The sequence below is a fragment of the Gambusia affinis genome, linkage group LG02, assembly GCF_019740435.1.
Source record: "Gambusia affinis linkage group LG02, SWU_Gaff_1.0, whole genome shotgun sequence".
NCBI classification, from domain to species: domain Eukaryota; kingdom Metazoa; phylum Chordata; class Actinopteri; order Cyprinodontiformes; family Poeciliidae; genus Gambusia; species Gambusia affinis.
Genome location: NC_057869.1, coordinates 10,245,206 through 10,252,193, shown reverse-complemented (window position 1 = coordinate 10,252,193; position 6,988 = coordinate 10,245,206).

Below are 6,988 nucleotides of genomic sequence, written 5' to 3'. Positions count from 1 at the left end.
CTAGACTGTTTCGGTATAGTACATAGGCCTACAACAAGTAATTTCACTCTCATGATCTCATGAATCCACTAGAGCTCTCATGACTTTGGCTGTACTGTACATAAATTAATTTAAAAAGTATGTGTGTTAACACTATACCTCCACCCAATAAACTGTAACAGAACTGTTGTCACGGTAACTGGTAATACTAAATTTGTATTTAATTTAGAACCTGGATTGTATAATAAATCTATTTCCCTGTCCCTTATGAACTGGCTTGGTTTCATTTCAATTAGAATGAAAAATCAGTATTATTGATAAACATATTTAAGAACTGTATCAGACTGCTTTGTATCAAATTGCAGCAGTTTGTTTTATTTAAAAATGTATTGTCTCTGAATCATATCACAACTCATTACACACTCATAATATGAGGATGATTACTTTCCCGAGATACATAGAGAGTAAAAATTCTGCCTATTTAAACAGAAGCAGCTGCATCATAATTAAATATAATATATGAGATATTCTTCAGGGAAGCCTATAAATCAATCCTCATTTGTGCCCAAGTTAAAATAAAAAAATTAATATTTACCACTTATGTTATAAAGTTACTTATAAACAATAACTAATACAATTAAATGTTGATTTGTTCTGAAATCAAAAGATGCTTTAGTAAATTGTTTTCCACAATTAAAGCCAGGTGTTCATGTTTATGATATATAAAAATCAATTGTCTTTTGTTTGATTTTTTTATGAATGTTTCCTCATCGCTAAACTTTGAGTAGGACTTTGAGCCTAGTAAAAGTACTAACAGCTGAAGGAAAATTAATTATCATGGTGTGTCGCCAGTTCACAATATTTTATTACTGAACCACAATGTCTAAAGAGAGAGTTTACAGAAAGGGAAAGAAGGTTGAAATTACTGATTCTGCACAGAAATGCAAGCAAATGCAGGCAAGGATGATGGAAAAGTGTTCCAACACATGCTTGCTTAAAACATTTCATTTAAGAGTGAGAGAGGGGTGGGGACGAAGGCTTTGGGTTTTAAAATGCAATTCATTGGGATTATATGTATTAAACCACCACAATGTGATGTATAATGGCAAACTGGAAAGCTAATTAAACATTGTTTACAAAAATTCTTCACAATTAAAAATCTGGAAAAACCATTGTTTTATGGCTCTTCTAAGTGAATACGGTACCTTGCAGGTCTACCTGTCATTGCAATTAAGGCTGCAAGTCTTCACCAGCTTTGCACAGCTACACACAAAATATTTTTGCCTTTACATTTTCAAAATGTGAACAAAAATGCATATGCACTGTGAGCTGTGAGCTAACAGATACAAAAACACAAAAACATTCATGGAAAGGATTCAGCTATAGCTTCGGGTAGTCAGCATGTTTCTGCTGGCTAACTGCAGTATATTTGGTAAGCCAACTAAAACCAATATGGGGTGAGCAGGGAGGTATCATGTAAGGTCGACTTTTTGAGCTTTATATCATGTTTCACCTCACAGAGCACTGCTCCTCTGCACCTTCTACACAAAGCTCCTCTAGACTAGCGGCAGCAGCAATTAGGAAACACCTAGTGGCATGGTGTGTTTGCTGAAACTACTTCTCAGAGCAATGCTGGTAAGAATGGTTTTAAATGGCATAATGTAGGAGCACTGTTGTGATGATTGACTGAAGAAAGGCTTCTTAAAGAGGACGAGTACAATTTCAAAGAGTCAAATTACAAAGTCAGATTTCTTTTAAGTCACATTTGACAGAAAACAAAATTTTTATAACAACGGGAACATAGTAAGAGCAACAAAATGGCACATACTATGATTTTATTGTCCTATAAAATGTCACTGTCACCTGGAATATGCATAATAACTCCTCTTTAAGCATAGGATTATGAATTTGAATCTTGCATGCATAAGCATTTGACCTACAACCCCATCTGTCTCTGGATGTGTCTGTCCCCTCAGAGGTTTTCTAAGATTTCTGATCACACAGGAGCGCAGTTTCACTGAAATGCATCTGGTGAGCTTTGCTTCCTTGTGTGTACACATTTTGTCTCCACATGGCCTTTTGGGAATTCCTCTCCTCTTCCTTAATGTGTGTTACTATGCATTTCAAAGGCCTCGGGCTGAACCAGATGCTTCAGGGATATACCCACATATCACATCAATGACACTAGGAAAGCTGTGAAGTAATTGCGGAACCAAAGACGTTTTTCCTTTTCTCATTTTCTTCTCCAATCTAACTGCAATCAAGTAAATCTCAAGTGGCGGTGGAGATGTGGGCGCTGGTATATATGCCACCTCTTCTAATTAAGTCTTCAGGTTCCCTGACTTTATTGTGCTGTGTGCACAGACAGCACAGAGGTAGCAGTAATAATTAAAGCCAAGCCCCCTTCAATGAATGTGTTTTATTCCCTGATTTAATTACCTTTATTAATCAGAGAAAAGAGGCAGAAAAAAACTCTTGTGGAGAATGGATATGCTGCACAAGTTACTTAATTGTTTTCAGTTCACAGCTGCAGATATTCCCTTGTGATTTTGTGGCACATAAGTAGATGTGGTGATTTTAAAAAATGAGAGGATTCCCAAGGAAAACGCCTAATGCAGACACTTAGTCAAAGCTGAGGACCATATGCTACAGCAAGAGATGGAGACGACAATTTACTGAAGCTTGCTGGAGTTTCGTATGGTGTTCTTGTTGTAGAGAAATTTCTCAACTTTTTTTTTTTTTTTACCATCAATTACTTACATTCCCTTAAAGAAAAAAATCCACACACAACAAGAAAAAAATAAGTCCACTGTACCTGCAGAGGAACAGATAAGCCATAACGATGGACTGCGTTTGAACTGGGCGACTAAAAAAAATACATAGTGGAGAGGCTGAGTCCCAGGGAATATGTGTTTGAAGGAGCCTCACTGCTTTGAATTTGTTGTTTGTTTCTCAGCACAAGAAACAAATACAGCCACACAGCTCACAAGCAAGCATTGGACTCTTTTTGGGCTTAGACCTTTATGTGTCATCTTTCTCTGTCGCTTCAGCAACTACGCAATTTAAGAACGTTCGAACAGCGAAGTGATAGAGGCAAAAATGAGAGAAAAGGAGGAAACACAAGGCTGACCCTCTCTCTGCACTTGTCAATCAAACATCTGGACTGAATCCCCCAGAGGAAACCGCCTGCCAGATCCCACCTTAATTATTCCCTACAGTTCTTTTCTTTTTTCTTCCCTTGCTGACAGGCTGACAATTCACTGAAAAAAATATAGTACAATGGAAATTAAAATATAAAATACAATGGTGCATTTATAGAAATAATCTAAAAAATATGAAAGGGAAATTTTCTATAAATTAATTTGAAAAACATGATAGATTTAAACAGGACACTAAGATAAGTTGGAGACTCATCAATTCATAAGTCTCCATTCAAAGAATTGATAGCAACCAAAGAAGCTTGGTTCTTTGGTTCACTGATAGTTTCTGCCAACTATCAGTGGCAGAAACTCTAGATTCAACCCAGAAAGAGAGATAAGGAGTAATTTTTTATAGAACAGAAATAGTTGGAGGGATTTCTTTCTTTTCATGTGTTACAGTCCATATGTTACATTAGCTCCAAGACAACATAACATAAGAAAAGATTTATAGTAACTGTTAGTCAGAGATTTGATGACATTTAAATTCTTACCTTCCTATCCAGAATTGACAACCAAAACCTGAAGAGCAGGACTGCCTGGCAGGATTTTGGGTTTTTTGAGTTTGTTTTTTGTTTTGTTACTTTCTGTGTTCCTTACTTCCTTTTCTTTGATTAGATCCGCCATGTTTCTGTTTTACTTTGGCTTTGTCCTTTTATTAGTGTACCTAGTTTATAATGTTTATTTCTAATTATTGCTTAATTCTCTAGTTTCAGTATGTTTCTTGGGTCTAGTTATTCTTTAGTGTTAGATTTATTTCCTAGAGCCTTATGCACTCTCAATCGTTCCCTGTACAACTTTTTCTCTCTCCCCCCTCACACCTGCAATTATCTAGCCAAGCAGCCCAGGTACATTATTCCACATTCACTCTCCCAGTACTTAGATACTTCTGCTCCTCACACTCCTTGCTGTTTCCTCCTGTACCTTCTTTGCTCTACTCTGTGCTCTCCTTCCTAATTTTTCCTTTGGATTTATAATTTTTGGTCTGCTCTGGCTCCCTGTGCTCTCTCTGGATTTCTGTAAGTTTTTCATCATTTTTTCATTAAAATGTCTTTGCCTACAATCTGCCTCTGCCTTCTGTGTTTGGGCCCACCATCACACACCACAGCCTCCATAACTTCCAGTAATACCCAACTCAACCAAAAAGTAAAAGAAAATAAAAATGACTCGATACACATGTCAGGCTGTAAGGTATAAGGAAAAAGAAGCAGAGCTTGGATCATTCCTTAGGCTTTTATTTCCTGCCAATCAGCTCTGAAAGGTCAAACATGTTTAAGGGAAACTTATTCATAAAATAGACAGTTAAGGCGTATAATACATAAAACAATACTCTCCTGTTCTGCTATAATTATAACATCAGTGGTTAGTAAATGAAAACAGAACATTGCCTTTTATTACCACTTCGTTTGCAACTTTCTCTCTATCTCGAGATAATTCCCCTTTCTTCCATGTTGTCTCATGTTGGAGCTAGTTTAGGAGATATCATGTCCAGAGATGTTCATAAAGAGATAAATCTCTTCATGCTATTCTCCAGCTTTTCCTCATGGTTCTTGTAATCTTTGCATTCAATTCAGGCAGTCTCAAAAATTCAGGAATGAACAAGGAAGAAAAATTATCTGGAGATCTCTGGCAAGCTGAACAGATATTGGCAATTGATGATTTCTATAAAATGTCTTTATGTAGGCTAACATAAACTTTCTTGGTTTATTGGTTTATTCAAAAAAACATGTTTTACATCAATCTCTGGGTGTCTTCCGAGTGGGCTATACCTAGAAATCCTTCAAATGTAGAAACCCAGGTAGCATCTTTGTCAGAAGCCTGAACCACCTCAATTGACTCCTTTTGATGTGAACAAACAGCAGCTCTGTTCCAGGATTCACCTGTATCACTTCACTCCTGAATGAATTCAGGAGTATCTGAGTCCAGTCACAATAGGAAGGAATCTCATGTTGGTCGTTTGTATCTGGATCTTGTTCTTTTAAACCCGACTCATAGAGCAACGCCCATGTCACAACAGGTGAGGCCCCAATCCATCAGTCCAATTCTTCCCTCCATCCGTTCACCGTCACCAGGGAGCAAGAAACCAAGATACTTGAGCTTCTCTGCCTGGAACAATTGGCGGTTCAGATCTTATTCTTGCCTGGGGATACAGAAGCAGTCATACCCACCAGAAGCAGCAGCTTATCTGTTGGTTTCTTTTTCTCCAGACAGACTCACAACACTACAAAATAACATCCACTGAGCAAAACTTTTTTTTTATTTTTATTTTTTTAGCTGCGTCCTCTCCAGCAGTGTAGCAATCAAAGTTTTTGTCCGAGTGCTAAAGAGGCGTAACAGTTTTTCTTTGACAAATGGAGCTATAAAGCTTCACTTTATATATTTTTAAAGAAATATTTATTAGTATTTGCTTTGAGATTGTTTTCAATCATGGAAAAGAAAGAGAAAAGAAAAAAGAAAGGAAGAGAGGTAGGGCAAAAACTAAGAAGAGGAAAATATAAGAAAAAACGATAAACCTTTCTAAGTAGAAAGCAAAGCCCACCATCTGTGATACAGAGCTGAGCAAAATTATTCATGTCCATTAAACTTTCTCACATTTTGTTACATTACAGCCACAAATTTTAAGACCTTTTTCGGGAGATTTTTATGATTTTAGAGAACGCATATTAGTGAAGTGGAAAGCAGCAGATACAGTTTTAATATTCTGTCTCCTTTAATTAATATCCCTAAATAAAATCTTATGCAACCAACTGTCTTTAGAAGTAATCTAATTAGTATGCCCAGTTTACTTGTGTGTGATTTAATTTCAGAATCAAAACAGCTGCTTTGTGAGGAAATTTGTTGAAAAAAGCATATGTGAACAAATGGCTTCATTAAGCCCCAGGAACACGTTGCACAGAGCAGCCATAAAGCTGAGGAGAAGATTAAAGCAAGCTTATGTTATAAAACAATATCCTAAGCTTTGGTCATCTTATGCTGCTCTGTTTACTCCGTAACACAGAAATGAAAAGAGTATATCCTAATTGTAAACCTAACTAGACATGGCCGTCCACATGAACTGACCGTCTGGGAAAGGACAGCAGCAATCAGAGAAGCAGCCAAGAGATCAATGCTAACTCTGCAGGAGCTGCAGAGATCCACAACTCGGCAGGGAGAAACTTTTAGATGTGCGCTCCACAAATAACAAAGCCCATTCATGTGCTTGAATGGCCTGGTCAAAGTCTAGACCTATGCAAAAAAAAAGAAGTTGGCAACACTTAAAGACACACTTTTTCACAAATGTTCTTGATGCTGAGTTTGAGCTATTTTGCAAAGACGAAAGTATTGCGTTTATCAGAATCATCAGAAGCCAAAAGTCTTCCAGCTGTAACTTAATACATATTCATACCACACATTTTTAATTTAAAAATATGAAAATTCAATATTTTTCCTCTTCACAATTATGCACAGGCATCAAAACTCTAACATAATATAGATTTTGTGGTTGTAAATTCATGTAATGTAAAAGATGTAGGTCTTAATGCTTTTGAATGGCACTCTGTATTTTTAACTTTGGTCTCCAGAAAATGAATTCACTTCTTCAACTCGTCATTTCTTTATTATTTGTATTAGGAGCCAGCACTGCTGTACAAATTATGTTATCCTGGGGAGATGCATCTGCATGATGAAGGCAGCATTGTAACTTGTTTGTTATTGGCTCCACAGTTGAATGGCATAGTTGAAAAGCTGGATGCTAATGCTTCTAGCATTTTAATTCAGTTCATTTAGTATCTCTAACATTACAGTGCCAAAGGCAAGTCCTAAAAAAACTACAC